The following is a 22,871-nucleotide window of genomic DNA, read 5'->3' as shown; positions in this document are numbered from 1 at the left end:
TCACCATCATCAATGGTTCTTCTGTTGCTTTGCAACCATAGCATCTTGAGGTGTGGGTGGGCCGGGCGGTCAATTGTTCCAAAATCAATCTCAAGGTGCAATTTTGTCATATCGTTGCAAGAAAAAAATCATTACAATTTTCAAAAATGACCTTCAGCAATATTGTCAGTGTTTCATATCCAGTTGTTTCCCTGATGCAGAGTAAACTCCCTGCTCTTTCATCGCTCTCTCCAAATAAGACCATTTGAAAATGATATGTTAATAAAACATGAATAAAGTAGTGTTTTGATTAGAAACAAATCTGATGAATGCTCACTTTCACCTTTCAGTGATGATGTGAGGGTTCCATATTCTTTTTTCCTTTGATGAACAGTCTTTCCTGCTCTTTCCAAGAGATGTCTCCTCTGAAGCAGCAGCAACAGCGCCCTCTGCAAAGAAAAGTCTAAAAAGCTTACAGCACCTGGTATTCCCAGGCGGTCTCCCATTCAAGTACTAACCAGGCCCCACCCTGCTTAGCTTCCGAGATCGGACGAGATCGGGCATGTTCAGGGTGGTATGGCCGTAAGCGATTAACTCCACCCACAATACCTCCTTTATACATGTGAATCATCACCATCATCAATGGTTCTTCTGTTGCTTTGCAACCATAGCATCTTGAGGTGTGGGTGGGCGGGAGGGTCAATTGTTCCAAAATCAATCTCAAGGTGCAATTTTGTCATATCGTTGCAAGAAAAAAATCATTACAATTTTCAAAAATGACCTTCAGCAATATTGTCAGTGTTTCATATCCAGTTGTTTCCCTGATGCAGAGTAAACTCCCTGCTCTTTCATCGCTCTCTCCAAATAAGACCATTTGAAAATGATATGTTAATAAAACATGAATAAAGTAGTGTTTTGATTAGAAACAAATCTGATGAATGCTCACTTTCACCTTTCAGTGATGATGTGAGGGTTCCATATTCTTTTTTCCTCTGATGAACAGTCTTTCCTGCTCTTTCCAAGAGGTGTCTCCTCTGAAGCAGCAGCAACAGCGCCCTCTGCAAAGAAAAGTCTAAAAAGCTTACAGCACCTGGTATTCCCAGGCGGTCTCCCATTCAAGTACTAACCAGGCCCGACCCTGCTTAGCTTCCGAGATCGGACGAGATCGGGCGTGTTTTTTTTTTTTTTTTTCTTTTATTATCAAAAATAGATTGAATTTACATTTTTTTACATACATTTGTTTTTTACATCATTCCTTTACATGTTTGCCTCTGTCAGGTCTTAACTTTTCACATGTATACATCACTCGATACAGGAAACACACAAATCAATAAAAGCAATAAAACCAACCAAAAACAAAAAGCCCCAAAACAAATCTTAACCAAAATCCATTCTCACCTCATTCACATCTCCATTCGTTATTTCTATGAAGGTGCTCCCGTCCACAAACCCTTTCTGAAAGTCGTCTTTCCCAATGTAGCTGTGCATCACTTTCACATCCCTTTCTGTCAAATTTTTAAAAACATTCCACACGTCACATTTTCTCCTTTCATACTGCGCAGTGTTTCTCCTTAGTTTCACTGCATATCGTGCGTGGCTCAGGACATAGTTTAACAGATTTACATTGCATCCTCTCTTTCTCTCCACCACGCCAAACAACCACAGCTTCTTCCATTCGCTCCTCCCCACAAAGTCTCCCTCCCAGCACCTATTTATTAACTCCCTTATTTTCCCAAAGTACACCCTTAGTTCCCCACATTCAACAAACTCATGCATACATGTCTCCACTCCCACTTCACATACGTCACATTCCTTTCCCACCTCCCGGTCAAACTTGCTCTTTATCAGGTTGTTGTATATCCTGTTGTGCCTTAGCATGTAGTCAAAGTGTTCACATTCAGTCGTGTTCCACTTCACTCTCAGATTGGTCCATATTTGCTTTGCATCCATGTTATTCATTACTTTGACCCACACTTTCTCTGCAGCCGGCCTCCTCAGTTCTTTCTCTCTCATACATTCATATATCATCCTTGTTTTTACATCCTTCAGACTCAACTTGCACTCCCCTTCCCCTACATACATATCTATTTCATCTTCTCCTCCGTTCACGTTCTCTCTCTCAATCATTTCCATCCATTCTTTGGGCATTGCTTTTTTTATTTTTTCTATGACCCCTTCAGCTGTACCCGGCCATATTTCATCCCCATTCCCCCTGACCTCATCTACAATCACCTGTGCCCTCATAAAACCCGGTGTGTACTCGTACACCATGTCCCTCACCTTCCTTATCCCTGCTCTCCATATTACCCTGTTAAAGATGGTCTCCCCCTCCACTGTGATTTTTGGATTTAAAAACGCTGGCTGCTCCCATACCTGCTTTACATTTTTGCATTCATACTTCACGAAACTCAGAAACTCTCCCCACGCTCCCAGCATCTCTTTGTAATAATCAGTCACTCCATCTAACATCCCTTTTTTCATTTTCATATACACTCCACTCTCACCACACCCTCCAGTTTTGTTGATAGCTTCTGTTAAACACACCTTCCACACCTGATCACTTTTATTCTTTAAGTATCTCACCATCATTTTCACCCTCAGTGCTTTTTTTTTTCTCTCTAAGTTAACCAGTTTCAGTCCCCCGTCTTCATACTCGTTTTCTAGTACTTCCCTTGCTATTCTAACCCCCTTCCCATCCCACAAAAAGTCACTCACCATCCCTCCCACTTCTTTCATCACTTTCTCAGGCACATCCATCACATTCATCACATACACCAGCTTGCTCATTATTAAACAATTTACTACAATTACCTTCCCTTTTAGCTTCAATCCTCTTCTCTTCCAAAACCCTAACGTCTTTCTAATCCTATTCACTATCCCCTCATACTGCCTATCTCTCCCTTCTTTCTCTTCTATCCCTAAATTTACACCTAACACCTTCATATACCCTTTGTTTTCCTTCATTCTGATCTCCTCCCTCTCTTCTCTGTTCTCCCCTATGTACATTATCTCTGATTTCTCTATGTTTACTTTTGCTCCTGATGCCCTACCATACTGCTCTACACTTTTTAAAACCTCTACTACACTTTCTTTGTCCCTAACTGTCACTGTTGTGTCGTCTGCATATTGATATAGCGTGCTCATCTGTCCACCCGGTAGTTCTATGCCCTTAATCCCTCTATTTTGCAATATTAGTGCCGCTAGCGGCTCTGCTGACAAGGCGTACAGCAGAGCCGATAGCGGACATCCCTGTCTAACTGATCTCTCTAATCTAAACTCCTCTGTCACTATCCCGTTTATTTTTATCTTACTCGCTGCTCTTTCATACATCCTCCTTATCCATCCTATCATCCTATTTCCAAAACCCACTTTATCTAATACCTTATATAAATACCCATGATCTACTCTATCAAATGCTTTATTCAGATCCAAACTCGCTACTATCCCTATTTTGTTCCCCTTCATGTGTGTGATGGTGTCCCTAATACTGCTTATTGTGTCGGCTATGTCTCTTCCTGGTATGCTATATGCTTGTGTGCTTCCCACCACCGTCCCTATAACCCCCTTTATCCTATTTGCTAACACCTTTGCTAGTATTTTATAATCACCATTTAACATTGTGAGTGGTCTGTAGTTTTCTAATTTGTCCCTGCTCCCTTTTTTGTAAATTATACTAACTAGCCCTATTGTCATGCTGTGTGGCATCTCTCCCTTCTCTTCTATATACCTAAATAATCTATCTAACACTGGCACTAATTCTTCCTTAAACTCTATATAAAACTCTCCTATTATCCCATCTATCCCTGGACTTTTATTCCTGCCTAACTCATCTATTGCTTTCCCTATCTCTCCTTTAGTTATCTCTCCTTCACATCCTTCTCTATCCTCATCACTCAGCCTAGCTTCCATCTTTTCTATCACCTGCCTGCTACTCTCCTCATCTACTTCTTCTTTCTTAAATAACTCCCTATAGAATTCTCCTACTCTTTCCACTATCCCTACAAAGTCAGTTATTCTTTCCCCTCTCTTTCCCTCCACTTGCTCAAAATAATTATTCTTTTGCCTTACCTTCTCTAGCCCTAAGAAATAACCTGTACATTTTTCCCCCTCTACTACATCTCTTGCCTTACTTCTAATTATTGCTCCCTTGCACTTTCCCTGTTCTATCTCTTTCAGTTCATCTTTCTTCTTTATATATTCCCCCAAATCATACTTGCCATCCTCCTCAGCTTTCTTTTCCTCTTCTCTCAACTCCTCTTTTAACTTTTTTTCCTTCTCTCTCTGTGTTTTCCCCCTCTTCCTACTGTGTTTTATGCTCATGGTCCGTACTCCCTCTTTTACCCCTTCCCACCACCTCCCTATATCTTCCTCATACATCCTGTCATCCTTCTCCCACCTTATGTATTCTCTCACTTCTTTTTTATATTTTTCATCTCTCAGCAACTCCCCATTCATGCACCACAGTCCCCCTCCTCTTCTCTTTGTCCCCCCCCCTATTGTAAATTTTAACTCCTTATGATCACTATACGTTGTGGTTCTATATTCTATTTCTTTTATCCTTTCTGCTATGCTTTTTGTGCTTAATACTAAATCTATCCTACTCTGTTTTAATTCCCCTTTTACCAGTTGTGTTCTTGAGAACGCTCTCCTCTCTGGATTTCTTTCTCTCCATACGTCACTCAGTCCTTTCATACTTTTTAATTTTTTTAATACCTCTCTTGTTGTGTCATTTTTAAAGTGCATGTTTGTTGACACGTCCAGTTTCTCACACCACACATTGAAGTCCCCCACAATCATGCTGTTGTCATCACACATCGTTCCCATCTTTTCAATCATCACCTTTCTTTCTTTCTCCTCATTCGGCATATACACATTTACCAGCTTCATTTCCTCATTCTTATATTCAAATTTGATCCCTATCATCCTCCCATCTCCCTCATCTTCACACCTTCTTACATTCCCTATCACTCCTTTTTTTGTTAATATTGCTACACCCCTCGCATTCCCATCTCCATTATTTGCAAATACTTCTCCCCTCCATTCATCCTCCACCTCTTTCATACATCTCTCATTCCAGTGTGTTTCCTGTAAGCATATTATGTCATAATTACTCTTCCCATATATCTGATGTCTTTTGTTTTTGTTCTTTAGCCCCCTTGCATTTATTGAAATTATTGTTAACATTATTATTATTTTTACTTTCATTTTGTTATTTCCTTAGTTTTACTTTTCTTATTATTCCTCGTATGCCTCTTAGTATTCTGTCTTTTTCTTAGTTGTTTCATTTGTTCCTCTATATCCATGTCTGTTTCGGATCCTACCGTCTGTGGTGTGGTAGTCTCCTCTGCAGTCTCTGTGGGCTTAGCTCCACTCAGTGCATTCTCCGTCCTTCCTGTGTCATCCTCTCGTCGCGTTCTCCCCGGGCCTGCTTCCTCCTTTCCGTCTTGTCTTTCGACAGTCGCCCCCTTCTCTGGCCCTCTCGTCTCCTTCGTTTTGGGACCTTTCTTCTCCACCCCGTCACTCCTCCTGTCTGCCGTCCCTTCTGTCCTCACCTCACGCGCCAGCGCTCCTCTCCTCCTTCCCGCATCCTCCTCCTCGTTGTTTCCTTTCGTTCTCTCCTTCCTTTCCTTCCGGTTCGCTCCATCTTTCTTTCCGCCTTCCGTCTCCTCTGTCGGCCTCTCTCCTTCCTGCTTGCCTGCATCCTCTTTCTCTGTCTCCTCCATTTCTTTTCTGACTCCCTCCTCCTCACTTTCCATATACTCTGCCTCCCCCTCCTCACTGCCTCCGCTCTCACTTTCTTGTCCACTCTCATTTGTGTCGTCTTCTGCCTCACTCTTATTGCATCTGCATTCACTCATAAGGTTCTGGCATAGATCACATCTCTTCTTCCCCTGCGTGCATTCCCTTGCATAATGACCCTGCACTCCACATCTGTTGCAGTGAAATTCAGGGCACTCTCTCATTATGTGCCCTGGTTTAATGCACAACCTGCACACCTTCACCTGCTTATCATGCAGCACCCTGAAGTACTCAGCTCCCAGCGCTGTGTCAAATCTAGCGGAATACGGCAGTGATTGTATTTCATTATTAAATTTTACTTTCAGGAACCTTGTCCCATCAGCTACATTTGTCCCTGGCCACATCCTTCTTTTAATGGGAGATACTGCTGATACTCCCCAGAGTTGTAGCTTTGCCAGTATCTCCCTGTCCTCAATATAAAATGGCAGATTCATGAAAGACACTACTAGCTCGTCATTTATTAGCTCTCTGACGTGCACCCGATTCTCCCCAATCTTAAATCCTTCCATGAGCCTGTCCTTTCCTTTCGGATGGCTCATCGTCATTTCATATTTTTTTTCGGTTATCTGTCTGCACGCCAGTAGCCCTCCACACAGCTCGCGTACGCAACGCATCAGCTCCATAGCCGTGTCCTCGCCCTCCATCTCTACCATCACTGTCTGCTCCCTGTCGTTCCTCTCATTTATTTTGCAGCACTTACCCTGCGTCAGCTCCGTCTCTCCACCGCTGTCACCTCCGTGGGTGTCAGCGGTTAAACTCCGCCGCTCCGTGCTTGTCTCTGCCATTGTCTCGGGAGCACTTCCTGGCAGGCTACGATTCCCCCTCACAGTGCGTCACTGCCGCGGGGGACACACACATACACACAACAAGACAATCACAACACTAATGTCCGGTTGGATTTACATATATGAGGTAGAAAAATAGGGAATGTAGAGAGAGAACAAGTAAAGCTGGAAAAGAGAGAGAAAAAAAAAAAAAGAAAAATAGTTCCTCCGCAGCCACCCGTGGTGGCTTGCTTCCGGGTCGCTGGTTGATGTCGTCACTCCGTGGTGCGTTCAAGGGCGTGTTCAGGGTGGTATGGCCGTAAGCGATTAACTCCACCCACAATACCTCCTTTATACATGTGAATCATCACCATCATCAATGGTTCTTCTGTTGCTTTGCAACCATAGCATCTTGAGGTGTGGGTGGGCGGGAGGGTCAATTGTTCCAAAATCAATCTCAAGGTGCAATTTTGTCATATCGTTGCAAGAAAAAAATCATTACAATTTTCAAAAATGACCTTCAGCAATATTGTTAGTGTTTCATATCCAGTTGTTTCCCTGATGCAGAGTAAACTCCCTGCTCTTTCATCGCTCTCTCCAAATAAGACCATTTGAAAATGATATGTTAATAAAACATGAATAAAGTAGTGTTTTGATTAGAAACAAATCTGATGAATGCTCACTTTCACCTTTCAGTGATGATGTGAGGGTTCCATATTCTTTTTTCCTTTGATGAACAGTCTTTCCTGCTCTTTCCAAGAGGTGTCTCCTCTGAAGCAGCAGCAACAGCGCCCTCTGCAAAGAAAAGTCTAAAAAGCTTACAGCACCTGGTATTCCCAGGCGGTCTCCCATTCAAGTACTAACCAGGCCCGACCCTGCTTAGCTTCCGAGATCGGACGAGATCGGGCGTGTTCAGGGTGGTATGGCCGTAAGCGATTAACTCCACCCACAATACCTCCTTTATACATGTGAATCATCACCATCATCAATGGTTCTTCTGTTGCTTTGCAACCATAGCATCTTGAGGTGTGGGTGGGCGGGAGGGTCAATTGTTCCAAAATCAATCTCAAGGTGCAATTTTGTCATATCGTTGCAAGAAAAAAATCATTACAATTTTCAAAAATGACCTTCAGCAATATTGTCAGTGTTTCATATCCAGTTGTTTCCCTGATGCAGAGTAAACTCCCTGCTCTTTCATCGCTCTCTCCAAATAAGACAATTTGAAAATGATATGTTAATAAAACATGAATAAAGTAGTGTTTTGATTAGAAACAAATCTGATGAATGCTCCCTTTCACCTTTCAGTGATGATGTGAGGGTTCCATATTCTTTTTTCCTTTGATGAACAGTCTTTCCTGCTCTTTCCAAGAGGTGTCTCCTCTGAAGCAGCAGCAACAGCGCCCTCTGCAAAGAAAAGTCTAAAAAGCTTACAGCACCTGGTATTCCCAGGCGGTCTCCCATTCAAGTACTAACCAGGCCCGACCCTGCTTAGCTTCCGAGATCGGACGAGATCGGGCGTGTTCAGGGTGGTATGGCCGTAAGCGATTAACTCCACCCACAATACCTCCTTTATACATGTGAATCATCACCATCATCAATGGTTCTTCTGTTGCTTTGCAACCATAGCATCTTGAGGTGTGGGTGGGCGGGGCGGTCAATTGTTCCAAAATCAATCTCAAGGTGCAATTTTGTCATATCGTTGCAAGAAAAAAATCATTACAATTTTCAAAAATGACCTTCAGCAATATTGTCAGTGTTTCATATCCAGTTGTTTCCCTGATGCAGAGTAAACTCCCTGCTCTTTCATCGCTCTCTCCAAATAAGACAATTTGAAAATGATATGTTAATAAAACATGAATAAAGTAGTGTTTTGATTAGAAACAAATCTGATGAATGCTCCCTTTCACCTTTCAGTGATGATGTGAGGGTTCCATATTCTTTTTTCCTTTGATGAACAGTCTTTCCTGCTCTTTCCAAGAGGTGTCTCCTCTGAAGCAGCAGCAACAGCGCCCTCTGCAAAGAAAAGTCTAAAAAGCTTACAGCACCTGGTATTCCCAGGCGGTCTCCCATTCAAGTACTAACCAGGCCCGACCCTGCTTAGCTTCCGAGATCGGACGAGATCGGGCGTGTTCAGGGTGGTATGGCCGTAAGCGATTAACTCCACCCACAATACCTCCTTTATACATGTGAATCATCACCATCATCAATGGTTCTTCTGTTGCTTTGCAACCATAGCATCTTGAGGTGTGGGTGGGCGGGAGGGTCAATTGTTCCAAAATCAATCTCAAGGTGCAATTTTGTCATATCGTTGCAAGAAAAAAATCATTACAATTTTCAAAAATGACCTTCAGCAATATTGTCAGTGTTTCATATCCAGTTGTTTCCCTGATGCAGAGTAAACTCCCTGCTCTTTCATCGCTCTCTCCAAATAAGACAATTTGAAAATGATATGTTAATAAAACATGAATAAAGTAGTGTTTTGATTAGAAACAAATCTGATGAATGCTCCCTTTCACCTTTCAGTGATGATGTGAGGGTTCCATATTCTTTGTTCCTTTGATGAACAGTCTTTCCTGCTCTTTCCAAGAGGTGTCTCCTCTGAAGCAGCAGCAACAGCGCCCTCTGCAAAGAAAAGTCTAAAAAGCTTACAGCACCTGGTATTCCCAGGCGGTCTCCCATTCAAGTACTAACCAGGCCCGACCCTGCTTAGCTTCCGAGATCGGACGAGATCGGGCATGTTCAGGGTGGTATGGCCGTAAGCGATTAACTCCACCCACAATACCTCCTTTATACATGTGAATCATCACCATCATCAATGGTTCTTCTGTTGCTTTGCAACCATAGCATCTTGAGGTGTGGGTGGGCGGGAGGGTCAATTGTTCCAAAATCAATCTCAAGGTGCAATTTTGTCATATCGTTGCAAGAAAAAAATCATTACAATTTTCAAAAATGACCTTCAGCAATATTGTCAGTGTTTCATATCCAGTTGTTTCCCTGATGCAGAGTAAACTCCCTGCTCTTTCATCGCTCTCTCCAAATAAGACCATTTGAAAATGATATGTTAATAAAACATGAATAAAGTAGTGTTTTGATTAGAAACAAATCTGATGAATGCTCACTTTCACCTTTCAGTGATGATGTGAGGGTTCCATATTCTTTTTTCCTCTGATGAACAGTCTTTCCTGCTCTTTCCAAGAGGTGTCTCCTCTGAAGCAGCAGCAACAGCGCCCTCTGCAAAGAAAAGTCTAAAAAGCTTACAGCACCTGGTATTCCCAGGCGGTCTCCCATTCAAGTACTAACCAGGCCCGACCCTGCTTAGCTTCCGAGATCGGACGAGATCGGGCGTGTTCAGGGTGGTATGGCCGTAAGCGATTAACTCCACCCACAATACCTCCTTTATACATGTGAATCATCACCATCATCAATGGTTCTTCTGTTGCTTTGCAACCATAGCATCTTGAGGTGTGGGTGGGCGGGAGGGTCAATTGTTCCAAAATCAATCTCAAGGTGCAATTTTGTCATATCGTTGCAAGAAAAAAATCATTACAATTTTCAAAAATGACCTTCAGCAATATTGTCAGTGTTTCATATCCAGTTGTTTCCCTGATGCAGAGTAAACTCCCTGCTCTTTCATCGCTCTCTCCAAATAAGACAATTTGAAAATGATATGTTAATAAAACATGAATAAAGTAGTGTTTTGATTAGAAACAAATCTGATGAATGCTCACTCTCACCTTTCAGTGATGATGTGAGGGTTCCATATTCTTTTTTCCTTTGATGAACAGTCTTTCCTGCTCTTTCCAAGAGGTGTCTCCTCTGAAGCAGCAGCAACAGCGCCCTCTGCAAAGAAAAGTCTAAAAAGCTTACAGCACCTGGTATTCCCAGGCGGTCTCCGATTCAAGTACTAACCAGGCCCCACCCTGCTTAGCTTCCGAGATCGGACGAGATCGGGCATGTTCAGGGTGGTATGGCCGTAAGCGATTAACTCCACCCACAATACCTCCTTTATACATGTGAATCATCACCATCATCAATGGTTCTTCTGTTGCTTTGCAACCATAGCATCTTGAGGTGTGGGTGGGCGGGAGGGTCAATTGTTCCAAAATCAATCTCAAGGTGCAATTTTGTCATATCGTTGCAAGAAAAAAATCATTACAATTTTCAAAAATGACCTTCAGCAATATTGTCAGTGTTTCATATCCAGTTGTTTCCCTGATGCAGAGTAAACTCCCTGCTCTTTCATCGCTCTCTCCAAATAAGACCATTTGAAAATGATATGTTAATAAAACATGAATAAAGTAGTGTTTTGATTAGAAACAAATCTGATGAATGCTCACTTTCACCTTTCAGTGATGATGTGAGGGTTCCATATTCTTTTTTCCTCTGATGAACAGTCTTTCCTGCTCTTTCCAAGAGGTGTCTCCTCTGAAGCAGCAGCAACAGCGCCCTCTGCAAAGAAAAGTCTAAAAAGCTTACAGCACCTGGTATTCCCAGGCGGTCTCCCATTCAAGTACTAACCAGGCCCGACCCTGCTTAGCTTCCGAGATCGGACGAGATCGGGCGTGTTCAGGGTGGTATGGCCGTAAGCGATTAACTCCACCCACAATACCTCCTTTATACATGTGAATCATCACCATCATCAATGGTTCTTCTGTTGCTTTGCAACCATAGCATCTTGAGGTGTGGGTGGGCGGGAGGGTCAATTGTTCCAAAATCAATCTCAAGGTGCAATTTTGTCATATCGTTGCAAGAAAAAAATCATTACAATTTTCAAAAATGACCTTCAGCAATATTGTTAGTGTTTCATATCCAGTTGTTTCCCTGATGCAGAGTAAACTCCCTGCTCTTTCATCGCTCTCTCCAAATAAGACCATTTGAAAATGATATGTTAATAAAACATGAATAAAGTAGTGTTTTGATTAGAAACAAATCTGATGAATGCTCACTTTCACCTTTCAGTGATGATGTGAGGGTTCCATATTCTTTTTTCCTTTGATGAACAGTCTTTCCTGCTCTTTCCAAGAGGTGTCTCCTCTGAAGCAGCAGCAACAGCGCCCTCTGCAAAGAAAAGTCTAAAAAGCTTACAGCACCTGGTATTCCCAGGCGGTCTCCCATTCAAGTACTAACCAGGCCCGACCCTGCTTAGCTTCCGAGATCGGACGAGATCGGGCGTGTTCAGGGTGGTATGGCCGTAAGCGATTAACTCCACCCACAATACCTCCTTTATACATGTGAATCATCACCATCATCAATGGTTCTTCTGTTGCTTTGCAACCATAGCATCTTGAGGTGTGGGTGGGCGGGAGGGTCAATTGTTCCAAAATCAATCTCAAGGTGCAATTTTGTCATATCGTTGCAAGAAAAAAATCATTACAATTTTCAAAAATGACCTTCAGCAATATTGTCAGTGTTTCATATCCAGTTGTTTCCCTGATGCAGAGTAAACTCCCTGCTCTTTCATCGCTCTCTCCAAATAAGACAATTTGAAAATGATATGTTAATAAAACATGAATAAAGTAGTGTTTTGATTAGAAACAAATCTGATGAATGCTCCCTTTCACCTTTCAGTGATGATGTGAGGGTTCCATATTCTTTTTTCCTTTGATGAACAGTCTTTCCTGCTCTTTCCAAGAGGTGTCTCCTCTGAAGCAGCAGCAACAGCGCCCTCTGCAAAGAAAAGTCTAAAAAGCTTACAGCACCTGGTATTCCCAGGCGGTCTCCCATTCAAGTACTAACCAGGCCCGACCCTGCTTAGCTTCCGAGATCGGACGAGATCGGGCGTGTTCAGGGTGGTATGGCCGTAAGCGATTAACTCCACCCACAATACCTCCTTTATACATGTGAATCATCACCATCATCAATGGTTCTTCTGTTGCTTTGCAACCATAGCATCTTGAGGTGTGGGTGGGCGGGGCGGTCAATTGTTCCAAAATCAATCTCAAGGTGCAATTTTGTCATATCGTTGCAAGAAAAAAATCATTACAATTTTCAAAAATGACCTTCAGCAATATTGTCAGTGTTTCATATCCAGTTGTTTCCCTGATGCAGAGTAAACTCCCTGCTCTTTCATCGCTCTCTCCAAATAAGACAATTTGAAAATGATATGTTAATAAAACATGAATAAAGTAGTGTTTTGATTAGAAACAAATCTGATGAATGCTCACTCTCACCTTTCAGTGATGATGTGAGGGTTCCATATTCTTTTTTCCTTTGATGAACAGTCTTTCCTGCTCTTTCCAAGAGGTGTCTCCTCTGAAGCAGCAGCAACAGCGCCCTCTGCAAAGAAAAGTCTAAAAAGCTTACAGCACCTGGTATTCCCAGGCGGTCTCCGATTCAAGTACTAACCAGGCCCGACCCTGCTTAGCTTCCGAGATCGGACAAGATCGGGCTTGTTCAGGGTGGTATGGCCTTAAGTGATTAACTCCACCCACAATACCTCCTTTATACATGTGAATCATCACCATCATCAATGGTTCTTCTGTTGCTTTGCAACCATAGCATCTTGAGGTGTGGGTGGGCGGGGCGGTCAATTGTTCCAAAATCAATCTCAAGGTGCAATTTTGTCATATCGTTGCAAGAAAAAAATCATTACAATTTTCAAAAATGACCTTCAGCAATATTGTCAGTGTTTCATATCCAGTTGTTTCCCTGATGCAGAGTAAACTCCCTGCTCTTTCATCGCTCTCTCCAAATAAGACCATTTGAAAATGATATGTTAATAAAACATGAATAAAGTAGTGTTTTGATTAGAAACAAATCTGATGAATGCTCCCTTTCACCTTTCAGTGATGATGTGAGGGTTCCATATTCTTTTTTCCTTTGATGAACAGTCTTTCCTGCTCTTTCCAAGAGGTGTCTCCTCTGAAGCAGCAGCAACAGCGCCCTCTGCAAAGAAAAGTCTAAAAAGCTTACAGCACCTGGTATTCCCAGGCGGTCTCCCATTCAAGTACTAACCAGGCCCGACCCTGCTTAGCTTCCGAGATCGGACGAGATCGGGCGTGTTCAGGGTGGTATGGCCGTAAGCGATTAACTCCACCCACAATACCTCCTTTATACATGTGAATCATCACCATCATCAATGGTTCTTCTGTTGCTTTGCAACCATAGCATCTTGAGGTGTGGGTGGGCGGGAGGGTCAATTGTTCCAAAATCAATCTCAAGGTGCAATTTTGTCATATCGTTGCAAGAAAAAAATCATTACAATTTTCAAAAATGACCTTCAGCAATATTGTCAGTGTTTCATATCCAGTTGTTTCCCTGATGCAGAGTAAACTCCCTGCTCTTTCATCGCTCTCTCCAAATAAGACAATTTGAAAATGATATGTTAATAAAACATGAATAAAGTAGTGTTTTGATTAGAAACAAATCTGATGAATGCTCCCTTTCACCTTTCAGTGATGATGTGAGGGTTCCATATTCTTTTTTCCTTTGATGAACAGTCTTTCCTGCTCTTTCCAAGAGGTGTCTCCTCTGAAGCAGCAGCAACAGCGCCCTCTGCAAAGAAAAGTCTAAAAAGCTTACAGCACCTGGTATTCCCAGGCAGTCTCTCATTCAAGTACTAACCAGGCCCCACGCTGCTTAGCTTCCGAGATCGGACGAGATCGGGCGTGTTCAGGGTGGTATGGCCGTAAGCGATTAACTCCACCCACAATACCTCCTTTATACATGTGAATCATTACCATCATCAATGGTTCTTCTGTTGCTTTGCAACCATAGCATCTTGAGGTGTGGGTGAGCGGGAGGGTCAATTGTTCCAAAATCAATCTCAAGGTGCAATTTTGTCATATCGTTGCAAGAAAAAAATCATTACAATTTTCAAAAATGACCTTCAGCAATATTGTCAGTGTTTCATATCCAGTTGTTTCCCTGATGCAGAGTAAACTCCCTGCTCTTTCATCGCTCTCTCCAAATAAGACAATTTGAAAATGATATGTTAATAAAACATGAATAAAGTAGTGTTTTGATTAGAAACAAATCTGATGAATGCTCCCTTTCACCTTTCAGTGATGATGTGAGGGTTCCATATTCTTTTTTCCTTTGATGAACAGTCTTTCCTGCTCTTTCCAAGAGGTGTCTCCTCTGAAGCAGCAGCAACAGCGCCCTCTGCAAAGAAAAGTCTAAAAAGCTTACAGCACCTGGTATTCCCAGGCAGTCTCTCATTCAAGTACTAACCAGGCCCCACGCTGCTTAGCTTCCGAGATCGGACGAGATCGGGCGTGTTCAGGGTGGTATGGCCGTAAGCGATTAACTCCACCCACAATACCTCCTTTATACATGTGAATCATTACCATCATCAATGGTTCTTCTGTTGCTTTGCAACCATAGCATCTTGAGGTGTGGGTGAGCGGGAGGGTCAATTGTTCCAAAATCAATCTCAAGGTGCAATTTTGTCATATCGTTGCAAGAAAAAAATCATTACAATTTTCAAAAATGACCTTCAGCAATATTGTCAGTGTTTCATATCCAGTTGTTTCCCTGATGCAGAGTAAACTCCCTGCTCTCTCATCGCTCTCTCCAAATAAGACAATTTGAAAATGATATGTTAATAAAACATGAATAAAGTAGTGTTTTGATTAGAAACAAATCTGATGAATGCTCCCTTTCACCTTTCAGTGATGATGTGAGGGTTCCATATTCTTTTTTCCTTTGATGAACAGTCTTTCCTGCTCTTTCCAAGAGGTGTCTCCTCTGAAGCAGCAGCAACAGCGCCCTCTGCAAAGAAAAGTCTAAAAAGCTTACAGCACCTGGTATTCCCAGGCGGTCTCCCATTCAAGTACTAACCAGGCCCGACCCTGCTTAGCTTCCGAGATCGGACGAGATCGGGCGTGTTCAGGGTGGTATGGCCGTAAGCGATTAACTCCACCCACAATACCTCCTTTATACATGTGAATCATCACCATCATCAATGGTTCTTCTGTTGCTTTGCAACCATAGCATCTTGAGGTGTGGGTGGGCGGGAGGGTCAATTGTTCCAAAATCAATCTCAAGGTGCAATTTTGTCATATCGTTGCAAGAAAAAAATCATTACAATTTTCAAAAATGACCTTCAGCAATATTGTCAGTGTTTCATATCCAGTTGTTTCCCTGATGCAGAGTAAACTCCCTGCTCTTTCATCGCTCTCTCCAAATAAGACAATTTGAAAATGATATGTTAATAAAACATGAATAAAGTAGTGTTTTGATTAGAAACAAATCTGATGAATGCTCCCTTTCACCTTTCAGTGATGATGTGAGGGTTCCATATTCTTTTTTCCTTTGATGAACAGTCTTTCCTGCTCTTTCCAAGAGGTGTCTCCTCTGAAGCAGCAGCAACAGCGCCCTCTGCAAAGAAAAGTCTAAAAAGCTTACAGCACCTGGTATTCCCAGGCGGTCTCCCATTCAAGTACTAACCAGGCCCGACCCTGCTTAGCTTCCGAGATCGGACGAGATCGGGCGTGTTCAGGGTGGTATGGCCGTAAGCGATTAACTCCACCCACAATACCTCCTTTATACATGTGAATCATCACCATCATCAATGGTTCTTCTGTTGCTTTGCAACCATAGCATCTTGAGGTGTGGGTGGGCGGGGCGGTCAATTGTTCCAAAATCAATCTCAAGGTGCAATTTTGTCATATCGTTGCAAGAAAAAAATCATTACAATTTTCAAAAATGACCTTCAGCAATATTGTCAGTGTTTCATATCCAGTTGTTTCCCTGATGCAGAGTAAACTCCCTGCTCTTTCATCGCTCTCTCCAAATAAGACCATTTGAAAATGATATGTTAATAAAACATGAATAAAGTAGTGTTTTGATTAGAAACAAATCTGATGAATGCTCACTTTCACCTTTCAGTGATGATGTGAGGGTTCCATATTCTTTTTTCCTTTGATGAACAGTCTTTCCTGCTCTTTCCAAGAGGTGTCTCCTCTGAAGCAGCAGCAACAGCGCCCTCTGCAAAGAAAAGTCTAAAAAGCTTACAGCACCTGGTATTCCCAGGCGGTCTCCCATTCAAGTACTAACCAGGCCCGACCCTGCTTAGCTTCCGAGATCGGACGAGATCGGGCGTGTTCAGGGTGGTATGGCCGTAAGCGATTAACTCCACCCACAATACCTCCTTTATACATGTGAATCATCACCATCATCAATGGTTCTTCTGTTGCTTTGCAACCATAGCATCTTGAGGTGTGGGTGGGCGGGGCGGTCAATTGTTCCAAAATCAATCTCAAGGTGCAATTTTGTCATATCGTTGCAAGAAAAAAATCATTACAATTTTCAAAAATGACCTTCAGCAATATTGTCAGTGTTTCATATCCAGTTGTTTCCCTGATGCAGAGTAAACTCCCTGCTCTTTCATCGCTCTCTCCAAATAAGACCATTTGAAAATGATATGTTAATAAAACATGAATAAAGTAGTGTTTTGATTAGAAACAAATCTGATGAATGCTCACTTTCACCTTTCAGTGATGATGTGAGGGTTCCATATTCTTTTTTCCTTTGATGAACAGTCTTTCCTGCTCTTTCCAAGAGGTGTCTCCTCTGAAGCAGCAGCAACAGCGCCCTCTGCAAAGAAAAGTCTAAAAAGCTTACAGCACCTGGTATTCCCAGGCGGTCTCCGATTCAAGTACTAACCAGGCCCGACCCTGCTTAGCTTCCGAGATCGGACAAGATCGGGCTTGTTCAGGGTGGTATGGCCTTAAGTGATTAACTCCACCCACAATACCTCCTTTATACATGTGAATCATCACCATCATCAATGGTTCTTCTGTTGCTTTGCAACCATAGCATCTTGAGGTGTGGGTGGGCGGGAGGGTCAATTGTTCCAAAATCAATCTCAAGGTGCAATTTTGTCATATCGTTGCAAGAAAAAAATCATTACAATTTTCAAAAATGACCTTCAGCAATATTGTCAGTGTTTCATATCCAGTTGTTTCCCTGATGCAGAGTAAACTCCCTGCTCTTTCATCGCTCTCTCCAAATAAGACCATTTGAAAATGATATGTTAATAAAACATGAATAAAGTAGTGTTTTGATTAGAAACAAATCTGATGAATGCTCCCTTTCACCTTTCAGTGATGATGTGAGGGTTCCATATTCTTTTTTCCTTTGATGAACAGTCTTTCCTGCTCTTTCCAAGAGGTGTCTCCTCTGAAGCAGCAGCAACAGCGCCCTCTGCAAAGAAAAGTCTAAAAAGCTTACAGCACCTGGTATTCCCAGGCGGTCTCCCATTCAAGTACTAACCAGGCCCCACCCTGCTTAGCTTCCGAGATCGGACGAGATCGGGCATGTTCAGGGTGGTATGGCCGTAAGCGATTAACTCCACCCACAATACCTCCTTTATACATGTGAATCATCACCATCATCAATGGTTCTTCTGTTGCTTTGCAACCATAGCATCTTGAGGTGTGGGTGGGCGGGAGGGTCAATTGTTCCAAAATCAATCTCAAGGTGCAATTTTGTCATATCGTTGCAAGAAAAAAATCATTACAATTTTCAAAAATGACCTTCAGCAATATTGTCAGTGTTTCATATCCAGTTGTTTCCCTGATGCAGAGTAAACTCCCTGCTCTTTCATCGCTCTCTCCAAATAAGACCATTTGAAAATGATATGTTAATAAAACATGAATAAAGTAGTGTTTTGATTAGAAACAAATCTGATGAATGCTCACTTTCACCTTTCAGTGATGATGTGAGGGTTCCATATTCTTTTTTCCTCTGATGAACAGTCTTTCCTGCTCTTTCCAAGAGGTGTCTCCTCTGAAGCAGCAGCAACAGCGCCCTCTGCAAAGAAAAGTCTAAAAAGCTTACAGCACCTGGTATTCCCAGGCGGTCTCCCATTCAAGTACTAACCAGGCCCGACCCTGCTTAGCTTCCGAGATCGGACGAGATCGGGCGTGTTCAGGGTGGTATGGCCGTAAGCGATTAACTCCACCCACAATACCTCCTTTATACATGTGAATCATCACCATCATCAATGGTTCTTCTGTTGCTTTGCAACCATAGCATCTTGAGGTGTGGGTGGGCGGGAGGGTCAATTGTTCCAAAATCAATCTCAAGGTGCAATTTTGTCATATCGTTGCAAGAAAAAAATCATTACAATTTTCAAAAATGACCTTCAGCAATATTGTCAGTGTTTCATATCCAGTTGTTTCCCTGATGCAGAGTAAACTCCCTGCTCTTTCATCGCTCTCTCCAAATAAGACCATTTGAAAATGATATGTTAATAAAACATGAATAAAGTAGTGTTTTGATTAGAAACAAATCTGATGAATGCTCACTTTCACCTTTCAGTGATGATGTGAGGGTTCCATATTCTTTTTTCCTTTGATGAACAGTCTTTCCTGCTCTTTCCAAGAGGTGTCTCCTCTGAAGCAGCAGCAACAGCGCCCTCTGCAAAGAAAAGTCTAAAAAGCTTACAGCACCTGGTATTCCCAGGCGGTCTCCCATTCAAGTACTAACCAGGCCCGACCCTGCTTAGCTTCCGAGATCGGACGAGATCGGGCGTGTTCAGGGTGGTATGGCCGTAAGCGATTAACTCCACCCACAATACCTCCTTTATACATGTGAATCATCACCATCATCAATGGTTCTTCTGTTGCTTTGCAACCATAGCATCTTGAGGTGTGGGTGGGCGGGAGTGTCAATTGTTCCAAAATCAATCTCAAGGTGCAATTTTGTCATATCGTTGCAAGAAAAAAATCATTACAATTTTCAAAAATGACCTTCAGCAATATTGTCAGTGTTTCATATCCAGTTGTTTCCCTGATGCAGAGTAAACTCCCTGCTCTTTCATCGCTCTCTCCAAATAAGACCATTTGAAAATGATATGTTAATAAAACATGAATAAAGTAGTGTTTTGATTAGAAACAAATCTGATGAATGCTCCCTTTCACCTTTCAGTGATGATGTGAGGGTTCCATATTCTTTTTTCCTTTGATGAACAGTCTTTCCTGCTCTTTCCAAGAGGTGTCTCCTCTGAAGCAGCAGCAACAGCGCCCTCTGCAAAGAAAAGTCTAAAAAGCTTACAGCACCTGGTATTCCCAGGCAGTCTCTCATTCAAGTACTAACCAGGCCCCACGCTGCTTAGCTTCCGAGATCGGACGAGATCGGGCGTGTTCAGGGTGGTATGGCCGTAAGCGATTAACTCCACCCACAATACCTCCTTTATACATGTGAATCATTACCATCATCAATGGTTCTTCTGTTGCTTTGCAACCATAGCATCTTGAGGTGTGGGTGAGCGGGAGGGTCAATTGTTCCAAAATCAATCTCAAGGTGCAATTTTGTCATATCGTTGCAAGAAAAAAATCATTACAATTTTCAAAAATGACCTTCAGCAATATTGTCAGTGTTTCATATCCAGTTGTTTCCCTGATGCAGAGTAAACTCCCTGCTCTCTCATCGCTCTCTCCAAATAAGACAATTTGAAAATGATATGTTAATAAAACATGAATAAAGTAGTGTTTTGATTAGAAACAAATCTGATGAATGCTCCCTTTCACCTTTCAGTGATGATGTGAGGGTTCCATATTCTTTTTTCCTTTGATGAACAGTCTTTCCTGCTCTTTCCAAGAGGTGTCTCCTCTGAAGCAGCAGCAACAGCGCCCTCTGCAAAGAAAAGTCTAAAAAGCTTACAGCACCTGGTATTCCCAGGCGGTCTCCCATTCAAGTACTAACCAGGCCCGACCCTGCTTAGCTTCCGAGATCGGACGAGATCGGGCGTGTTCAGGGTGGTATGGCCGTAAGCGATTAACTCCACCCACAATACCTCCTTTATACATGTGAATCATCACCATCATCAATGGTTCTTCTGTTGCTTTGCAACCATAGCATCTTGAGGTGTGGGTGGGCGGGGCGGTCAATTGTTCCAAAATCAATCTCAAGGTGCAATTTTGTCATATCGTTGCAAGAAAAAAATCATTACAATTTTCAAAAATGACCTTCAGCAATATTGTCAGTGTTTCATATCCAGTTGTTTCCCTGATGCAGAGTAAACTCCCTGCTCTTTCATCGCTCTCTCCAAATAAGACAATTTGAAAATGATATGTTAATAAAACATGAATAAAGTAGTGTTTTGATTAGAAACAAATCTGATGAATGCTCACTCTCACCTTTCAGTGATGATGTGAGGGTTCCATATTCTTTTTTCCTTTGATGAACAGTCTTTCCTGCTCTTTCCAAGAGGTGTCTCCTCTGAAGCAGCAGCAACAGCGCCCTCTGCAAAGAAAAGTCTAAAAAGCTTACAGCACCTGGTATTCCCAGGCGGTCTCCGATTCAAGTACTAACCAGGCCCGACCCTGCTTAGCTTCCGAGATCGGACAAGATCGGGCTTGTTCAGGGTGGTATGGCCTTAAGTGATTAACTCCACCCACAATACCTCCTTTATACATGTGAATCATCACCATCATCAATGGTTCTTCTGTTGCTTTGCAACCATAGCATCTTGAGGTGTGGGTGGGCGGGGCGGTCAATTGTTCCAAAATCAATCTCAAGGTGCAATTTTGTCATATCGTTGCAAGAAAAAAATCATTACAATTTTCAAAAATGACCTTCAGCAATATTGTCAGTGTTTCATATCCAGTTGTTTCCCTGATGCAGAGTAAACTCCCTGCTCTTTCATCGCTCTCTCCAAATAAGACCATTTGAAAATGATATGTTAATAAAACATGAATAAAGTAGTGTTTTGATTAGAAACAAATCTGATGAATGCTCCCTTTCACCTTTCAGTGATGATGTGAGGGTTCCATATTCTTTTTTCCTTTGATGAACAGTCTTTCCTGCTCTTTCCAAGAGGTGTCTCCTCTGAAGCAGCAGCAACAGCGCCCTCTGCAAAGAAAAGTCTAAAAAGCTTACAGCACCTGGTATTCCCAGGCGGTCTCCCATTCAAGTACTAACCAGGCCCGACCCTGCTTAGCTTCCGAGATCGGACGAGATCGGGCGTGTTCAGGGTGGTATGGCCGTAAGCGATTAACTCCACCCACAATACCTCCTTTATACATGTGAATCATCACCATCATCAATGGTTCTTCTGTTGCTTTGCAACCATAGCATCTTGAGGTGTGGGTGGGCGGGAGGGTCAATTGTTCCAAAATCAATCTCAAGGTGCAATTTTGTCATATCGTTGCAAGAAAAAAATCATTACAATTTTCAAAAATGACCTTCAGCAATATTGTCAGTGTTTCATATCCAGTTGTTTCCCTGATGCAGAGTAAACTCCCTGCTCTTTCATCGCTCTCTCCAAATAAGACAATTTGAAAATGATATGTTAATAAAACATGAATAAAGTAGTGTTTTGATTAGAAACAAATCTGATGAATGCTCCCTTTCACCTTTCAGTGATGATGTGAGGGTTCCATATTCTTTTTTCCTTTGATGAACAGTCTTTCCTGCTCTTTCCAAGAGGTGTCTCCTCTGAAGCAGCAGCAACAGCGCCCTCTGCAAAGAAAAGTCTAAAAAGCTTACAGCACCTGGTATTCCCAGGCAGTCTCTCATTCAAGTACTAACCAGGCCCCACGCTGCTTAGCTTCCGAGATCGGACGAGATCGGGCGTGTTCAGGGTGGTATGGCCGTAAGCGATTAACTCCACCCACAATACCTCCTTTATACATGTGAATCATTACCATCATCAATGGTTCTTCTGTTGCTTTGCAACCATAGCATCTTGAGGTGTGGGTGAGCGGGAGGGTCAATTGTTCCAAAATCAATCTCAAGGTGCAATTTTGTCATATCGTTGCAAGAAAAAAATCATTACAATTTTCAAAAATGACCTTCAGCAATATTGTCAGTGTTTCATATCCAGTTGTTTCCCTGATGCAGAGTAAACTCCCTGCTCTTTCATCGCTCTCTCCAAATAAGACAATTTGAAAATGATATGTTAATAAAACATGAATAAAGTAGTGTTTTGATTAGAAACAAATCTGATGAATGCTCCCTTTCACCTTTCAGTGATGATGTGAGGGTTCCATATTCTTTTTTCCTTTGATGAACAGTCTTTCCTGCTCTTTCCAAGAGGTGTCTCCTCTGAAGCAGCAGCAACAGCGCCCTCTGCAAAGAAAAGTCTAAAAAGCTTACAGCACCTGGTATTCCCAGGCAGTCTCTCATTCAAGTACTAACCAGGCCCCACGCTGCTTAGCTTCCGAGATCGGACGAGATCGGGCGTGTTCAGGGTGGTATGGCCGTAAGCGATTAACTCCACCCACAATACCTCCTTTATACATGTGAATCATTACCATCATCAATGGTTCTTCTGTTGCTTTGCAACCATAGCATCTTGAGGTGTGGGTGAGCGGGAGGGTCAATTGTTCCAAAATCAATCTCAAGGTGCAATTTTGTCATATCGTTGCAAGAAAAAAA

At 42.4% G+C, this 22,871-nt stretch overlaps 24 non-coding genes and 3 pseudogenes across 24 annotated transcripts; all 27 read right to left on the bottom strand.

Annotated features, from left to right (window-relative positions):
* Positions 1–448: 448 nt before the first annotated feature.
* On the bottom strand, positions 449–567 carry LOC138408584 (5S ribosomal RNA). The gene has a single exon (XR_011241903.1). It is a non-coding gene; the product is annotated as a 5S ribosomal RNA (ribosomal RNA).
* Positions 568–7,357: 6,790 nt separating this feature from the next.
* Positions 7,358–7,476, bottom strand: LOC138408080 (5S ribosomal RNA). Its single transcript, XR_011241398.1, has one exon. It is a non-coding gene; the product is annotated as a 5S ribosomal RNA (ribosomal RNA).
* A 490-nt stretch (positions 7,477–7,966) lies between these two features.
* On the bottom strand, positions 7,967–8,085 carry LOC138408078 (5S ribosomal RNA). The gene has a single exon (XR_011241396.1). It is a non-coding gene; the product is annotated as a 5S ribosomal RNA (ribosomal RNA).
* A 490-nt stretch (positions 8,086–8,575) lies between these two features.
* LOC138408077 (5S ribosomal RNA) lies at positions 8,576–8,694 on the bottom strand. Its single transcript, XR_011241395.1, has one exon. It is a non-coding gene; the product is annotated as a 5S ribosomal RNA (ribosomal RNA).
* Positions 8,695–9,184: 490 nt separating this feature from the next.
* Positions 9,185–9,303, bottom strand: LOC138408443 (5S ribosomal RNA). Its single transcript, XR_011241762.1, has one exon. It is a non-coding gene; the product is annotated as a 5S ribosomal RNA (ribosomal RNA).
* A 490-nt stretch (positions 9,304–9,793) lies between these two features.
* LOC138408076 (5S ribosomal RNA) lies at positions 9,794–9,912 on the bottom strand. The gene has a single exon (XR_011241394.1). It is a non-coding gene; the product is annotated as a 5S ribosomal RNA (ribosomal RNA).
* A 490-nt stretch (positions 9,913–10,402) lies between these two features.
* On the bottom strand, positions 10,403–10,521 carry LOC138409227 (5S ribosomal RNA). The gene has a single exon (XR_011242547.1). It is a non-coding gene; the product is annotated as a 5S ribosomal RNA (ribosomal RNA).
* Positions 10,522–11,011: 490 nt separating this feature from the next.
* Positions 11,012–11,130, bottom strand: LOC138408075 (5S ribosomal RNA). The gene has a single exon (XR_011241393.1). It is a non-coding gene; the product is annotated as a 5S ribosomal RNA (ribosomal RNA).
* Positions 11,131–11,620: 490 nt separating this feature from the next.
* LOC138408074 (5S ribosomal RNA) lies at positions 11,621–11,739 on the bottom strand. Its single transcript, XR_011241392.1, has one exon. It is a non-coding gene; the product is annotated as a 5S ribosomal RNA (ribosomal RNA).
* Positions 11,740–12,229: 490 nt separating this feature from the next.
* On the bottom strand, positions 12,230–12,348 carry LOC138408073 (5S ribosomal RNA). The gene has a single exon (XR_011241391.1). It is a non-coding gene; the product is annotated as a 5S ribosomal RNA (ribosomal RNA).
* Positions 12,349–12,838: 490 nt separating this feature from the next.
* LOC138409855 (5S ribosomal RNA) lies at positions 12,839–12,957 on the bottom strand (annotated as a pseudogene).
* A 490-nt stretch (positions 12,958–13,447) lies between these two features.
* Positions 13,448–13,566, bottom strand: LOC138408072 (5S ribosomal RNA). Its single transcript, XR_011241390.1, has one exon. It is a non-coding gene; the product is annotated as a 5S ribosomal RNA (ribosomal RNA).
* Positions 13,567–14,056: 490 nt separating this feature from the next.
* LOC138409350 (5S ribosomal RNA) lies at positions 14,057–14,175 on the bottom strand. Its single transcript, XR_011242670.1, has one exon. It is a non-coding gene; the product is annotated as a 5S ribosomal RNA (ribosomal RNA).
* A 490-nt stretch (positions 14,176–14,665) lies between these two features.
* LOC138409348 (5S ribosomal RNA) lies at positions 14,666–14,784 on the bottom strand. The gene has a single exon (XR_011242668.1). It is a non-coding gene; the product is annotated as a 5S ribosomal RNA (ribosomal RNA).
* A 490-nt stretch (positions 14,785–15,274) lies between these two features.
* On the bottom strand, positions 15,275–15,393 carry LOC138408071 (5S ribosomal RNA). Its single transcript, XR_011241389.1, has one exon. It is a non-coding gene; the product is annotated as a 5S ribosomal RNA (ribosomal RNA).
* A 490-nt stretch (positions 15,394–15,883) lies between these two features.
* LOC138408070 (5S ribosomal RNA) lies at positions 15,884–16,002 on the bottom strand. Its single transcript, XR_011241388.1, has one exon. It is a non-coding gene; the product is annotated as a 5S ribosomal RNA (ribosomal RNA).
* Positions 16,003–16,492: 490 nt separating this feature from the next.
* On the bottom strand, positions 16,493–16,611 carry LOC138408069 (5S ribosomal RNA). The gene has a single exon (XR_011241387.1). It is a non-coding gene; the product is annotated as a 5S ribosomal RNA (ribosomal RNA).
* A 490-nt stretch (positions 16,612–17,101) lies between these two features.
* On the bottom strand, positions 17,102–17,220 carry LOC138409854 (5S ribosomal RNA; annotated as a pseudogene).
* Positions 17,221–17,710: 490 nt separating this feature from the next.
* LOC138408583 (5S ribosomal RNA) lies at positions 17,711–17,829 on the bottom strand. The gene has a single exon (XR_011241902.1). It is a non-coding gene; the product is annotated as a 5S ribosomal RNA (ribosomal RNA).
* Positions 17,830–18,319: 490 nt separating this feature from the next.
* Positions 18,320–18,438, bottom strand: LOC138408067 (5S ribosomal RNA). The gene has a single exon (XR_011241385.1). It is a non-coding gene; the product is annotated as a 5S ribosomal RNA (ribosomal RNA).
* A 490-nt stretch (positions 18,439–18,928) lies between these two features.
* Positions 18,929–19,047, bottom strand: LOC138408066 (5S ribosomal RNA). The gene has a single exon (XR_011241383.1). It is a non-coding gene; the product is annotated as a 5S ribosomal RNA (ribosomal RNA).
* A 490-nt stretch (positions 19,048–19,537) lies between these two features.
* On the bottom strand, positions 19,538–19,656 carry LOC138409347 (5S ribosomal RNA). The gene has a single exon (XR_011242667.1). It is a non-coding gene; the product is annotated as a 5S ribosomal RNA (ribosomal RNA).
* A 490-nt stretch (positions 19,657–20,146) lies between these two features.
* Positions 20,147–20,265, bottom strand: LOC138408065 (5S ribosomal RNA). The gene has a single exon (XR_011241382.1). It is a non-coding gene; the product is annotated as a 5S ribosomal RNA (ribosomal RNA).
* Positions 20,266–20,755: 490 nt separating this feature from the next.
* LOC138409853 (5S ribosomal RNA) lies at positions 20,756–20,874 on the bottom strand (annotated as a pseudogene).
* Positions 20,875–21,364: 490 nt separating this feature from the next.
* Positions 21,365–21,483, bottom strand: LOC138408064 (5S ribosomal RNA). The gene has a single exon (XR_011241381.1). It is a non-coding gene; the product is annotated as a 5S ribosomal RNA (ribosomal RNA).
* Positions 21,484–21,973: 490 nt separating this feature from the next.
* On the bottom strand, positions 21,974–22,092 carry LOC138409346 (5S ribosomal RNA). The gene has a single exon (XR_011242666.1). It is a non-coding gene; the product is annotated as a 5S ribosomal RNA (ribosomal RNA).
* Positions 22,093–22,582: 490 nt separating this feature from the next.
* On the bottom strand, positions 22,583–22,701 carry LOC138409345 (5S ribosomal RNA). The gene has a single exon (XR_011242665.1). It is a non-coding gene; the product is annotated as a 5S ribosomal RNA (ribosomal RNA).
* Between the last annotated feature and the right edge of the window lie 170 nt (positions 22,702–22,871).

Source organism: Paralichthys olivaceus, chromosome 5 (assembly GCF_024713975.1).
Source record: "Paralichthys olivaceus isolate ysfri-2021 chromosome 5, ASM2471397v2, whole genome shotgun sequence".
NCBI classification, from domain to species: Eukaryota; Metazoa; Chordata; class Actinopteri; order Pleuronectiformes; family Paralichthyidae; genus Paralichthys; species Paralichthys olivaceus.
The sequence above is the reverse complement of the archived record's forward strand: the minus strand, read 5'-3'. Positions and strand labels throughout refer to the sequence as shown.